Source organism: Dioscorea cayenensis, chromosome 21 (assembly GCF_009730915.1).
Source record: "Dioscorea cayenensis subsp. rotundata cultivar TDr96_F1 chromosome 21, TDr96_F1_v2_PseudoChromosome.rev07_lg8_w22 25.fasta, whole genome shotgun sequence".
Taxonomy (NCBI): domain Eukaryota; kingdom Viridiplantae; phylum Streptophyta; class Magnoliopsida; order Dioscoreales; family Dioscoreaceae; genus Dioscorea; species Dioscorea cayenensis.
This window is the reverse complement of record NC_052491.1, coordinates 1,193,237-1,209,407: the sequence shown is the minus strand read 5'-3', so window position 1 is coordinate 1,209,407 and position 16,171 is coordinate 1,193,237. Positions and strand designations below refer to the sequence as shown.

The window sequence follows — 16,171 nt, the reverse complement described above, 5'->3', positions numbered from 1 at the left end:
AAAAAACTAAAAAAACTAAATAACTAAATTAACCAAATTTTCCAGATGTAGAGGCAATCAAGAAAGCTGCATAAGTAAATATATAACCTACGGAAAAATGGGCTAATCCAACCAATCTTGCTTGAACAATGGAAAGAGCCACTGGCTTATCTCTCCACCGAATTAAATTAGCCAAAGGTGTGCGTTCATGAGCCCATGCTAAAGTTTCAATCAATTCTTGCCAATAACCACGCCAGGAAATTAAGAACATAAATCCAGTAGCCCAAACAAGATGCCCAAATAAGAACATCCACGCCCAATGAGCAATAATCACACAGGGAGAGAGATAAAACAAAAGCATGTTGATATGCATATGGAATTATATTGCACGTATTGGTTGAAAGCGACGAATGATGATCATCCGTCGTGACTTTATTTCATCATTATACATGGGTCAATCTCACAAAGCACATCACTGATAAAAGGGCGAAAAGATAAATTATTGCTTACCCATCCAAACACAGCATAGCTAAAAGATCTCTCTTTTATTTAATAATATTTTATAAATACCTCAATAGTTTTATTTGTCATTTTAATTTATTTATTTATTCGGGATTGTAATTATTTTTAATTTTATTTTTAATTTAGGTCTCTTAAATACTTGTTTTTAATATTTTGCATCTGTTGAATATTTGTATTATTTAAATTGATAAAAACAACATATGAGCGTCCCTATTTTTAAATAGATATTATTGTGTATTGAGTGTACTTATTTTAAAAGTGATAAGACAACACAAATGTTTTATCAATCCATGTATAAAACACCACTGGGTCTCTTATTAAAATTTTTCATGGTTTTCAAACAAATTTATCAAATCATTTATTTAAAAGTTTAAACCTTAAAATACGTTTGCGCGAAAGAATCTAGATCGAAGAGAATAAGATATAAACGAGTAATGTGGAAATGGTGACAGTGATTAAAGAAAAACGCGTGTTTGGTCGGAAGACATGCAGTAATTCATCGAATGGGGAAAGTAAATAGAAGAAAAAAGTATGTAAAACGCCTTTTACGTCTTTATAGTGTGAATGTTAAATAAATAAATGTATTATCTATTAATATTATTTGTTGTAATATGTTATTATTATTCTTATAATCTAAATTTGTTATATTTATAATTAATTTTAAATTTTTAAAATTGTCATCAAATTATTTATTTTGTAATTATCTTTTTCAATTATTTATTTTGAAGAAAAATTTTAGAATCTTGATAAAAACAAAAACAATTATCAAATGCATATCAAATTAATCATGACCGTTGATCTCTTTCCGTATATATATTTATTATTATTATTCAGTTTTTAATTCTAACGAGAAGATGAAGATGATATCATAATAAATCTAATGAATAAATCAACTCGCTGCTCGGCCCACATCAATTGGTTCCAACTTGCATCATATGAGACAGGAGGATGAGAAGAAGAAGGAAGAAAAAGAGACAATCGAGAACACATCATCATCATCATCGTCATCTCTTCTTCTTTTCTCCATCTCCATTATTTTTCATCTTCTCCACCGCCATGTTCTGGCTATGCTCGAGCCATCAAGGCCGGAGGAGCGGCTCCAGTGCGGCGTGTAGCCGCATCTCATCAACGGTGGCGCATCTGACGCACGACAGCCATCGAGCTGAGATGTGTTTCGGGTGAAAAATAATTAATGTCGGGGTATAATGGTAATTTTAAGTTTGGGGTTAGGCATTCCTCGAAGATTGGGAGGAAATGGGTAATCAGTGTCCTTCTCAAATCTCATTCCTCCAAGAATCCTTCCCCATTTTCTATACCGCCAACCAAACAACGGATTAGATCTATTCCCAAGCCATTCACAATCCAATGCTTGCAAACAAACGATATCTTAATTTTTAAATTTACTAGTGGTGTAACTAAAGCCATGATTGCTAGGTTCATCTATTATAGGGGTGTGAGGCGCATTAATCGCATGGCGAAGTTTGACTCTAGATCATCCATAAAACAAGATTACAATTTCTGAGACTTTTTCTTTATATATACCTTAACCACTTGAGTTAAATTTTGCTATAGTTATATTATTAAGGGAAAAATTATAACAAACTAAAATCGTAAACAACAAAAGTGTGCTTTTTATAGAAAGCAATACTCAAGATCTACTCTACTTAAAAAGTGTCCCTCTGTTCCCCTACTTGTTTTAGTGTTTTAGCTCTCCTACTTTTCTAAAAACATGCCCAATTAGTCTAAGAGCAAAACGACGTCGATTTTTAAAAAGTAGGGAACCAAAAGGGCACGCTGAAAAAGTAGGGACCAAACTTTACATTTTGGGAAATCCTCCACATCTCCTGCCGTGGTGGTCATTAGACGGCAAAATATGAAGGCATTTGCTCTTGGACTCAGTGGGACACGTGCTTTAGAAAAGTAGGGGTACCAAACATGTATAGTTTTGAAAAATAGAGGAATTGTATGGAGTATTACTCCTTTTTATAGCTAATGCTATGTTCTTTATTGCATACCGGCAAAGAAACATGTCATGGTTTGTATAATATAAAGCTTGGAAACCAATAAAATATAAATTTGAGAAGGAAGGTAACTAGGGAGCAAAATGAATTTCTAATTAGATTTTCTCATTGCAATTGTTGGTACCTTCTTCGAGGTTTCTTATTTATATATATATATATATAGAGAGAGAGAGAGAGAGAGAGAGAAAGAGAAAGGAGTAAACTGCAACCAACTATTCCAACAATGGGACCTCATACGTGAATCAACAACTGGTGTCGGCTTTGATCTCGAAGAATATTGTTATATTATCCGAGTAGATCGATGGCTCGACGATATTTTATACGACGGAAACGTGCGAATACGAGATTATCGTGTTTGGGTTGAGAATTTATATCATAGTAATTTTTGCATTACCATGTTTTTGTTAGTCATGATAATCACCTTACTAATATGTCAAGTTTCCCAAAATATTCCTCGTACATATAAAATTTTGAAAAATTTTAATTTAAAGTATTTAAATAAATAAATAATTAAATTATAATATTTCAAAAATTATCACATTTTTCTACAATACCTTGTATACCATACAATCTCACATATAAATTTTGAAAATCTTTAATTTAGTATTTAGATAAATAGATAATTAATTATAATATCAAAATTATTTTTTACACAATAAAATAAACTCTTGTATTTACTCAAAATACCTTTTACATATTTGAAAAACTTATTTTAAGTATTTAGATTAAATAAATAATTAAATTATAATATCAAAAATAATGATCGAGAAAATAAAAACTAGGGTTTTGATAATGAGTATAATAAGGAATTCAGATTAAATGAGAACAAGAAAAACCTGGTTTAGTTTTTGAAAATAGGCAAAAATTTATAAGTGAGTGTACTAGCATTATCATAAAGTGATGAAAAGACTAGAGAGAAATTATCGCTCACGACTCACCCTCGCTATCACAAAGCGACCAAAACATGTGCTCACAATTGGCATCAAAATCTGACTCCATATCTAATAATGTTAAGAATATATATGTTATAAATGTAGAAAGATAGTAATAAGAATGAGAATGTACAGATTTACCAAACACCCTACCCCTCAAGAATTAGCTTCTTTCTTCTTTTCTTCTTTTATTTCTCTTTCTTTCTTCTTTTTATATATCAAAGCATACAAAATGAGGGGTATTTATAGGTTACAAGAGTTGAATGAACGTCGTGATCGATTCGATCCGACTGTCCAAAAATACCGTTGGTCAGGAATAGTGAAGACGAAAGTCGCTACACAGACCACATGGGCGTGCTACGATGCTGCTGCGCTACAAATGATAATGAGAAGTTGATAGTAGTGCCTATGCATAGCACGGTGAAATCAAGCACAAGAAAAGGGCATCCATTACAAAATATTTGTTTATAACACTCCCCTCGGACGCTAACGACCAGAAGGATAGCTCGTTAAAAACCTGCTAGAAAACCCCAAAGGATAAAAACCTAGCATAAGGAAAAAGAAAGACACTATCTTGCATACCGAGGTTACGCCTCATTAAAAACCTTGCCTCGAAAAACCCATGAGACAAATGACAGCGTAAGGAAAAGAGTGACGCTTCCTCAAATAAATAACTTTTAACTCATATCGAAGTACTTACATCCTTAAGTCTTCCATCCCGATTTTGTATATAAAGTCTTTGAGTAATGCACTAGGAATTGATTGTGAATAGATCGCCTTGATTCTCACCTGATCAATCTTTCTGAACTTCTACTAACGCCTTCTTTCTCGAGATCACGAGTGTGAAAAATTTTGCGACATGTGCTTGCTCAGTCACCTTTAATATAACCTCCTTGTATTTGAGAAATCACAAGCACTCGCTGTTCCTCATAAATTATCGAGCATTTGTTGTTACCGATGGTAATTCCTAGGGACTTTAATCGTATACGCTCAACTCATAGATCGTGAACCATCAAGCATTCACGACTTGCTTCACTGGAGAGCTAGAATTTCAGCATGATTTGAGTTAAAGTAGCAGTAAGAGTTTGTTTTCGTGGAACGCCATCGAGATAGCTCGTATCATCAGTAAGAAAAACATGTATCCGACAGATCGCTTCTTTTCGAGGACTCAGACAGTATACCCAAAGACGCCAATGAAACCCGCTGGAGTTGACGAAGATTCTGTCGATAGACATAAACCCGCATCTCAGTTCCTCGTAAAATAACGTGAAAGATCATCTTTTATTCCTTCTCGAGTCTTACGTTGCGTGTGAATCCCGTATCTTGCTAAGAAGATTTCACTCAGAAAAGCTATATATCGGTCTCATATTATTTCGCAAGATACATTAACGCAGCGATTGCACTTAAATATGGAGTTTCCGGACCAAGAACGATCTCTCCTTCTTCCCGTGGGCGTAAACTGATCTTTCTCGAACATCAAGAGTTCGGACGACCATCATGGGCTCAATCAGTGGATAAGCCTTCTCCATATTGAATCTCTCAAGACCTTTTCAGATAGGTCGATTGATGCTACAAATATTCCCCGAGGACAAGTGCCTCGACTTTGTATACCTAGTATGTACTGGTCTTTCCCAAATCTTTCATTTCAAATTCTTTTCTCGACATATGACGTCGCATACTGTAATTTCGTAAGAAGTGCCTACAAGATTTAAATCATCCACATATCACCGCTATCGCAACAAAACCGTTGAGTATAACTTTTTAATAAACACACATGGACATATACTATCATTTTGGTATCCTTCTTTTTATAAGATATTCAATCGAGACGGTTATACCGCATCCGCCCGCATTGCTTTTAACCCATAAAGAGATCTCTGTAATTTATAGGTATAAATGATGATTATTTGTAATGTTTGTTTTTCATATCCTTCGAGGATTTTTTCATATATATGTCATTTTCGAGTAATCCACTCTGACTATGTTGTGACAACATCCATCAATCGCGATATCTAATTTATTACTTGTGCCATGGCAATTAAAAATCGAGCTAATTCCATCCATTACAGGAGAGAATATGTCTCTTCATAATCAATACCAGCATTTGAGAAAAACCTCGAGCAACCGGCTCTTGCTTTGTATCTCATAATTTGATTATTTTTCATTTCTTTTTCTCACAAACACCCATTTATAACCGATCGGTTTTATCCTTCCGTGTCGCATCTCATCGCCCAAACACCTCACGCTTTTGATAGGAATTTAGCTCACCTGGATAGCTTTCTTTCCATTTGGGCCAATCATTTCTTTTGTCGACATTCTTCAATGGATCGCGGCTCGATCATTATCGGTATTTATTTATATATCCGTAGCCACATTGTGATTTGAATATATCATTTATTTCGTGCTCATGCCGATTCACTTCGACCATCATCTACATAGCAAATCGAATTTTCAACATTTTCGTAAAATATCATCCCCCATTGATTCTTCATTAACTCGTTTACGAGGGTTTTTATAATTTCCTCTCCCTTTTCACATGGGAGATCCTTATCTTTATTTTTCTCGCTTCTTTTTCTAGGAGCTCGAATCTTTGGCACCAATCGTCTTCCACGCTTTTTGTCGTGGTTTATTTTCTACTTGATTTTTCTTTCAATGGATTCTTAGGAATCTCAATTCTTGCGAGGAGCATTAGCGGTGGGATATATATGATTTGGTTACCATTTTAGTATCGGTGAATGCATCGGTATTTCATTTGCAATATTTTTGCAATTTAATGATCCTTTTGAACTTCAAGTTCACATTCATCGAGTACGAGGATCATATGTATGTAATCGTGATGCATTCGATCGATTTCTTTTTGCTCATTTTGAGTAATCATTTCTCCCTGTCGAGGGAAGACAGATTCATCAAAAATGACAATGCTAAATCTTGCGATGAAATACATCCCCGTTAATGGTTCTAAATATCAGTATAATTGAAGGGGAATCATAACCAACATATATACCAAGTTCGTATGGACCCATTTTATATCGATTTGGTGGTGGTATTGGCACATATATCGCATCAACCAAATATTCTTATATATGAAATATCGGGGCTCTTTACCCATAACAAGTTGGTGTGGTGAATATGAATTACATGCGATGGAGTGGGATCCAGTATTAAAAGTCTGCGGCATGCAAAACATAGACTGCACGCACTTGTAGGCGGTTTCGTCCCTTAATAACATTGACTGAGGCAATAATCTGAGTCTTTTTAATTAATGACTCCGCTAACCCATTTTGGGTATGTACATGAGCTACCTGGATGCTCAACATGTATTCCAAGCCGCCATACTGATAATCATAAAATGATTTTTGATGAAAATTCACCGTTATCAAGACGAATTGTCTTTATGGGATAATCTGAAATTGTGCTTTAAGCCCCGATAATTTGTGCCAATAACCTTGCAAATGCTACATTCCTTGTAGTGAAGTGAAACATGGGACCATCTAGTCCGATCGATCGATTAAAAACCATAAAAATACCTAAAATGGTCCACATGATGGATGTATTGGTCCACAAATGTCTCCTGATATTCTTTCTAAAAATTTAGGAGATTCACGATCACCTTTTGTTATAGAAGGTGTCAGTTGTTAGCTTTCCCATTGAACATCTTCGAACATGCATATTCATTATGTGTTAGGATTTTTATAATCCTTCGGTAGGGTGTCCATGAGAACTAGTAATAATCCGGTCTGCAACATAATAGCAATCTGGATGTCCAAGTCTTTCATGCCATATTTTTAAATATCTCTCGGGTCATTAACCTTGCGGTTAATACCGTATGTGATTCCATCACTTAATATCGTGTAAAATATAATCCGAGGATATCAGTGGGAAAAGCTTTCAAGTACACGCTTTTTGGCGTGAAACGACTTGTGTAATATAAAGATATTCTTTTTCCTTCCTTATCAACCGGCTCCTAAAATGATATCCATTGAGGCGTATATCTCTAAAGCTTAAAAAGGTTCCTTCTAGACTTAGGGGAATAGAGAGCATTTTTCATGCGCAGGATGTTCCATTTTAGCGACATCAATCGTCGCTTCTGAGAACCCTTCAACCGGGTCCGATGACCACTGCTATTGTGGCTATATATGCCTTTCTCATTGATAAGGATATAAAAATATATTTTTCTTGTCAAAAATAGTATGTGTTGTCCCACTAATCGATAATGCATTCATCATCAGCCCATATTCTAACAAAAGCGAGAAGAAAAACATAATTTAATAAAAAAACATAAAGACATATTACAAACTAGTACTATAAGGAAATCGTAGCATATCTAAATATGTATTTTTCGGTCTACATTTAAATTATTTATGGAATTATCCTCAATTGGATCAACTATGGGGTTGTCGTCAAGAATTTGTCTCAATATCTTTACCTTTCTTGTTTTTAAGTGATTCTTGGTAAAGATGGACAAAATATTTTTGGGGTCCCGCAAGATTCGGACCAATGACCTTCCGAGCCACTAGCGATAGCATGTATCTTTCTTTTGTCTCTAACCCCATCTTGTGGCTTTTGTGGCTACATTGATGTACATCAATTACATTATCAGCGTGGTCCGACATTATTTCGGCCCCCGACCACAGCGTATTCTCGACCACCATAATTTCCTCGTCCACCGCGGTTTTTAAAAACTAGCACTGCGACCGCCATCTTCTTTGCCCAAAAATTAATTTACGGCGTAAGTGCTTGATCCGGATGGTCGAGATTGATGATTCCGCATCAACAATTCATTGTTTTGCTCCGCCACTAGGAGACAGAAATTAATTCGAGAAATTTTTGTAAAAATTCTTTCTCTATATTGTTGTTGTAATATAACATTTCGTGCGTGAAATGTTGTAAATGTTTTTCTCGAGCATCATTCCTTCTATCCTTTGTTTCTCCACGAGAGCGGCAAATCTTTGAAAACAATTTTAAATAGCTCGGAATTATATTCTTGCACGCTTTTAAAAACTCTTGAAACACGAGGCTTGACCAATCATTATGCGTGCTTTTGGGCGAGTAGACCATTCGAGATGTTCAAATCTCTCTTTCGGGGGATAACCACAATTCCCTGTGGATCCTCGATGGTCAAGTATTCATTCTTCGTGCCATCATCAATATGATGCCTTATAAATATTAAGGCCTTCGCCTTATTATCACTAGGCTCATTGTTATTAGCCTCAATAGTTTTTACTCGAGTTTCTTTGCTTTCGGATGAAGCTTGATATCAAGGCTCCAGGATATATAATTGCTCCCGAGATTTGAAGGGCCTCAAATTCTCTTTTTGCGATATTTGCCATTTTTTTCTTCAAAATAATAATATAGCATGTAATTAGAATAGAGAGTATAGAATAAAAAAATAAAAGCATCTATCATCTGTTCATATATACTGGATCTGCTCATGTATAACACTATTCATGTATACTGACACTATTCATGTATACTAGAGTCTTGTTACATACGTACCGCAATTATTGCGAGCATTGGGAATTAAAAATTTGTTTGAAAGTGATTATAAGTTAAAAGGGAAGAAGAAGTAAAAAAATAGTGGGAGAGAAGAAAATAGGAGGCCGACGGAGAAAAGTCGGCCGAGTTGCCGACGGGAGAAAAGCCGGCCGAGTTGCCGACGGAGAAACTCGAAGGGCCGGCGGAGTGAGAGAAGGGCGGAGAGAGAAAAAGGGGCCCGACAGGTTTTTACGACTTTTGTCAGCGATCGGCGGGATCGGAGGGTACGCCGAAAGAAGATGATGCTTGCTAATTTGGATTTGATGGAAAACCTCATTAGTAATAATAATATTATTGTTTTTCTTGTTTATTTTAAAAAATCTTGGCAATATTAGCCTTAGTGGCTTTTAGATCTTTGTATGTTTTTTATGTATGCTTCTAAGAAAAATCTTATGTATTGTTGATTTGAATAAAATGTATGGTTTGGTAGTATTATATTATCTCGTCGATCCTTCCCTGCATTCGGTGTTAGAAATGGATTCCACATATATAACATATATATTAGATGAGTCAAAAGAAAATTAAAAATCATATGAGCAAATTCAGTCGCGATAACGTGTTAAGAATATATATGTTATAAATGTAAAGATAGTAATAAGAATAGAGAGCGAGTATTTACCAAACACCCAAAAACCACGAAGAATTAGCTTCTTCTTCTTTCTTCTTTTATTTCTCTCTTTTCTTTCTCTTCTCTTTTTTATATATCAAAGTATACAAAATGAGGGGGTATTTATAGGGTTACAAGAGTTGAATGAGCAGCCGGGGATCGATTCGATCCGGACGGTCCCAAAATACCACCTGGTTGGTGGAATAGTACTTGATCTCGTGGTACACTACTAGATTTTCACATGGGTGGGCACTTACGAGTAATATCTAGAAGTTGCTATAGTAATGCCGGTACTGCTACGATTGAAATTGCTACTGATGAGCATCCATTAAAAAAATATTTGTTTATAACAAATAAAGAATTTTTTTAGGTTTTGTGAACTAATTCCGAGTCTTCGGTCCGCAATGACTTTTGATCTTTGTTCATTTGCTTTTTCAACCCTTGTTTTCCATAAAGAAAGAGAGTCGTAATTTCCGACGCATTTCCTCACAACATGGTTAACAACTTCATCACATTCATTCCTTATAATTAAGATCTTTCATAGAACCATGGAATCATATTTCCTAGCAACATGGTTAATTAAAATAATTAATTATATTATTAATTGAAGCGATTAATAATTAAGTTGCGCTTTGTTCTTTCGGAATAAAATGAGATAGAAATATAGTAAAATTACTTACATGCTATTTTCATGTTGTTTAATGTAAATAAATAATAATTGCATAAACAATGAGATTTTTATTTGATAATAATTAAATTTATTCATTTATAAAATATTATAAATATAATTATTCATTTTAATTATTATAATTAAATATTATAACTAATAACTAATATCCACTTCAATTATCATTATTAAAATTTTTAAACTACACAATGCACTTCACTATTTTTATTTTAATTATCATAATAAATTATTTAAATTAAATAATTCACTTCAATTATTATCCATTTTATTTATTATAATTAATTATTTTTAATTAATTATAATAATCAATAAAAATAAAAATAAAATTAAAAGAGGGCAAATATAAATGCAAATAGAAGTTTCTAGGGACAATTTTGCTATACTAGTGGTTTTGCTTCTTTATCAATTTCGAGGGCTTATGGTTTGAGTTGTAACACTTTTAGTATATGTAGTCTAAATTGTTTATAAATAGGTGCCAAAATGCTTAACTCCATTAAATGTTACCGATGTGGCAAAAAGATGTATTCTCTCGAAGTTCCTTTTTCTTTTTGTTGAAACAATAACTTTCCTCCAAACAAAACAATATTTTTAATGAATATGAAATAAATTACTAGAAAATATTTCAACTTAATTAAGCAAATTCTAAATTTGGATCCGATTTATATCCTATATCTAGTCCGATGTAAATCAAATACCCAGCTTTTGTCTATCTAGTTTAAAAGCGAATTGGATATGGATCAAGCTTTTGTCGATATAAAAATTGGAGTACTTGATCTAGATTTGAAAACCGGATCGAGTACTCTATTTTTGCTCACCCTTAAATAAAAATTCTCTCATTGTAGGGAATTCTACTACTCCCCCATCAAATTAGTGTTTATCCCTTTATAAGATACCAAACTAGGATATACAATAGAAGGGAACAATGTTTACTCCTACCATCCAAACGCATGCGTAATTTGAACTATCTAATTAATTATATATTTAATCTAAATTGTCAAAAACCTCTAATGTTCGGTTGATGCTAGCTAATAATTAGTATGAATTTTATTTCATTTTATATTTGATGAGTGTATAACATTCATGTATTTTTATATCACTTTGTATACTTATTCGGCATGTATTAGAATCATATTATGGAATTCGATGCTAAATCTAGCGTGTTTCACTTTAACGAGCTTAGGGCAAAGCACTTCAAGACAAGAGAGAGCAAAAACATTCTAAACTTTTAAATGAAGAAGTTGGAGCTCTCTCGGCATCATTTAAATAAGGACAAGGCAAAAAAATGGTATGTGTGACTTATGGGCGACTTCACGCCTACCTTACGGCAGTAAGTAGATTTCAAAAGAACCTTGTGGGCATACTTATGCTCGTAAAGGGGGATTCATAGCTAAATCGGAGGACCTTATGGATAAGACTTGGGCTTGTAAGGATGCCCGTAAGTACCATCTAGAGGAGTTTACAACCCTGACAGATACGCCCTTACGGGCAAGAAGCAACACGGTGAAGTTTATAGTTATCTAATGAGGATTTTTTGGGGTAACTTTTTACTTTTTATTTTGAGCGACTCTTGGAAGCAAAGTTAGGGAAGAAAGGAGATGAATCTCCGAGCACTCAAGGATCTATTTCAAGGGAGATTCGGATCCACAATCAAGGGGATTGAAGATTGTAGACATCAAACTCATTTTTAGCGGTGTGTGTGGAAGCTTTTTCTAGGGGCTTCTCTGCCGATCATCCGCCCAAGCACGATTGAGAAGGGGGTATTCATATTTTTTTCATATCTCCTCCCATTATTTGTATCTTAAATGCTTACCCTCCTTTAATGGAGGTATAATTTGTAGATGTTTGGTTATAATTAAACGCTAGAGTTTATTTCATTGACATTGGTTGTTGGACCTTTGATGCTTTATTTGTCTTCTTAATTGCAATCATTTCTATTTGAATCTACTTGCGTGTTTGATAAGTGCTTTGTGTATTAGTAATATGAAGTATTCTTTTCTTACGATGAGCATTACTTTTTATCGATTTTTAGCACTAATATATGTGTTTTTGTGTTCTTTTTGTGCATTTAGGGTTGTAGAGCCAAATATAGAAGAAAAAAAGCCAAAGTAGATTACGAGTGCACTTGGTTGATGGAATCTTGGAGTGAACAAAGCGTGAAGACACAAGTTGTGCTTAAAGACATATGAGTGTGTGCCAACCTCCGTTATGTTCAAGGAAATATGCAAATAGGAGGGGCACAAGGGCGGTCACACTTATGTGTTGTGACTTATGCGATACTAGAAAGATTGTCGTCAAATGTGCTTTATTTGAAGATGCGATCGCGATCTACGGCATGAGGCGTGTGCCCGTTTATGTTGCCTCAATGAAAGTGTGGACTCCGAGTGTTTTTTGTGGAATACTATAGCAAAGTCTGCAGCAAATCACTATAGCAATTTGGAGGCACTCGCGGCTAGGGTTTGGAGAGGCTTTGGCTAGGCATTTGGAGAGGTTTGGACGTTCGACACCTGCGTTCCTTTGGAAGAGAGTTATTGGGGGAGTTTTTTTGTCGGCGTCGATCTGGCGACTCGTGCCCTAAAGCTTGACAAGGGAACCTTTGGAGAAGATGCGGCCACTCTGCAAGGCCATCAACACGAACACCAAGGGGTTTTATTCATGGATTGTATATCTTTACTTTTGATTTAATTATTGATTGTATCTTGATCCATGGAGAGCTAAACCCCTAGAGGGTACTTGGACTTATAAACCTAAGATGTTATTGTTTTTATTGACCTGTTATTATATTTTTAGTTGATGTCTTTAATTGAGTTCCAATATTTAATGCTTATTGAGTTGATTTTTCCCTTAGAGTGACACTAGGGTTAAGAATCCATCTTGGTAGCCTTTGTGAATGAGTAACACACCATGAGGGTTAGACAATGCTAGATTGGAGAGGGTTGAGAGTGTGAGTCGAGAGGTAGCGGGGACGTCCCCTTTTCCCCTCGGTGTGATTTAACCTACATCCATGTTCTAAGAGTTCTTTCTTTGTCACAATAAAGTGAAGTCCTAAGAGGCGAACTCCGTTGGGAGCTTAGTTGCGTGAGCAAGCAGTGAAAGCGTTGAAATAATCCTTAGTATTTGGGGGCTTAATTGTGACTAGGGGTCTTTCGCCTAAACCAAAGGTTAGATCTATATTAGGGAATATGGTTTATCACTTGGAGTCCCTAGAGCTTTAAGCCACCCACTCACCAGGATATTATTACTTCGACAAACCCGTATACTTGCGGTCAACACGCAAAGGGTGTTGTCAAGTTTTTGGTGCCGTTGCGGAGAATAGGCTTTTTAGAGACACTTTGCACTTTGCTATTTTAGCTATTCGTCATTTATTCTATTCCACACTTTCTTATTCTTTCATCATTCTGATTTGTTTTCTTTCTTTGGTTGCAGCTCTAAGTTATGACTCGAGGGAACCCTTTGACATTGGTTGGAGATGATCTTGAGCTTGAACAAACACTTCGAAGAAGGGGTAAAAAACCTGTGCAAGAATAGTCAAATCAAGCTGAGGTAGAAGGTGAAGGGTCAAAAAATATGACAGAAAAGAATGAGCAGCAGAGGACACTCTCAGATTATAACAGACCCGCAGTTTTAGGCACACAGTCTAGTATTGTGCGGTCATCGATTATGGCTCAGAATTTTGAGCTAAAGCCAGCATTCATCCAGATGATTCAGCAGTCAGCACAGTTCAATGGTTTGGCCGATGAGGATCCGAGCAACCACATTGAGAACTTATTGGAAGTTTGTGGCATGCTTAAGATTAATGGTGTTACGGATGATGCTATCAGATTGAGGGTCTTCCGATTTTCCTTAAAGGGGAGAGCAAAACAGTGGCTACATTCATTACCTAGAGCATCGATCACTACATGAGAGGAGATGGTAGAGGCTTTCCTTGCTCGATATTTTCCTCCCGAAAAATCTGCGAAGCTCAGGAATGTGATATCCTCCTTTGTGCAAATGAAATTGGAGTCTCTATTTGAGATATGGGATAGGTTCAAGGAGCTCCTGCGGAAATGTCCTCAACATGGGTTCCTCGAGTGGATGATCATTCAGATTTTTTTCTAGCACGGGTTGAGCAGAAGCACAAAGGCAGTTACTTGATATAGCGGTAGGAGGTACCTTGGGAAGCAAGACCCTGAAGAAGCCCAACATCTCATTGAAGAAATGGCCATGAGCGACTACCGATGGAACACAAGAGACGAGAAAGAAGGTAGCCGGTTTCATGAAAATGAGATACGAGATACTTCATTGGAGGCCTTAGTTGAATCATTGAGCATTAGATACTCCAACTTCTCCTAGAGTGGCGGCCTTGACTAGTTGCACGGGTGTGGGGAGAACATGCTTCGATCCGATTGCCCTATTTCTATTGATGGTATATCCCTCGGTAGAACAAGTGGATTTTTGTAGGTAATGCAATGAGAGGCCAAGTGATAAGTGCTTGTGCGATATGAATGCGAGCGTTCATTCCTTATGTTGAGCATTACTTTTCTCGGGTTTTTACACTAATACGTGTGTTTTTATGTTACTTTCTTGCAGGCGGGGTTGTGAGGCCGAGTATGAAGGAAAAGAAGCCAATGTGGAGTACAATGCACTAATTTTTGGAGGAAATCTTGCTAAGGTTCAAGCGAAGACATAGGTCGGGTGTGAGATGCTAGAGTGTGTGCCAACCTCCTCGTATTCGAGTTTGGCACATCAATTGGAGGGCGCAAAGAGCGAGTTACACTTGAGCATTCCGACTTACGCACATAGAACAAGAGCTCCACCAACTTGCCTATCATTGAAGAAGGAAGTGATCCACGGCGTGAGCGTGTGCCTGCTTTGCGTTACTCGGATGAAAGTATGGATTCGGGAAGCTATTCGAGTCGGGAGACGGATCTGTAGCAGCAGCAGTAGCAACACGTGCGGCAAATCTTTATGGCGAAAGAATGTTCGCGACCGGCCGAGAAAAGCAGGAGTTCGGAGAATCCACGCAGGCGTGTGGAAATTATCACGCCGTGTGGAAATTCCCACTGACGGCGTGAAGCATCCACGCCCTGTAGTACGCTCGATTCCGATCCCTATTTAAAGCCGAATCACTGATTTTACTATTCTTTTCTCCATCTTTTCCCCAACTTGAGAGTGCTTGGCTAGGGTTTTGAGGGGTATTGGCCAAGGTTTTGGGGAGGTTCTCTCTGCTCCGACATCGTTATTCCTTAGGGAAGAAGGTTGGTAGGGGAGCTTCAGTCGGGCGTATCCTATACTCGGACGAGGGAATCCTTGGACGGCAGTAGAGGACTTTTCCACAAGACCATCGATATGACCATCGAGGGGGTTTCTTTATGGATTTATTGTTTTTTACATTCTATTTCTTTGATTGTACTTAGCTCCATGGAGAGCAAAACCCCTAGTGGGTACTTGGGTATTTGTGAACCCTAGGATGTATTCGTTTCATTGAATCTCTTTATTATACTTTCAATTAATTGATGTTTATTGTGAGTTCCAACCTTGAATGCTTGATTGTATGAACATTTCCCCTAGAGTGACACTAGGGGTTGAGAGTTCTCGTTGGTAACCTTGTGAGTGAGTGACACACCACGAGCATTAGACAAAAGCTAGGTTGGAGAGGGTTGAGAGGGTGAGTCGAGAGGTATAGGAGCGTCCCCTTTCCCTCCGACGTAATAGATTCTACCTCCGTTCCTCGAGTTCTTTGCGGCCATAATAGAGTGAATGATCTAAGGGATGAACTTCCATTTGGGGCTTAGTTAGCGGCGTCAGCGGGTGAAGCATGAGGGTGATCTTAGTATCTAGGGCTTAATCGTGGTTAGGGACCTTCCACTGGACCAAAGGGTTAGGTCTATAATTAGGGAAGAGATTTATC

General features: G+C 36.6%; 1 non-coding gene across 1 annotated transcript; it reads right to left on the bottom strand.

Annotated features, from left to right (window-relative positions):
• Nucleotides 1–14,238: 14,238 nt before the first annotated feature.
• LOC120252624 lies at nucleotides 14,239–14,345 on the bottom strand. The gene has a single exon (XR_005534081.1). It is a non-coding gene; the product is annotated as a small nucleolar RNA R71 (small nucleolar RNA).
• Between the last annotated feature and the right edge of the window lie 1,826 nt (nucleotides 14,346–16,171).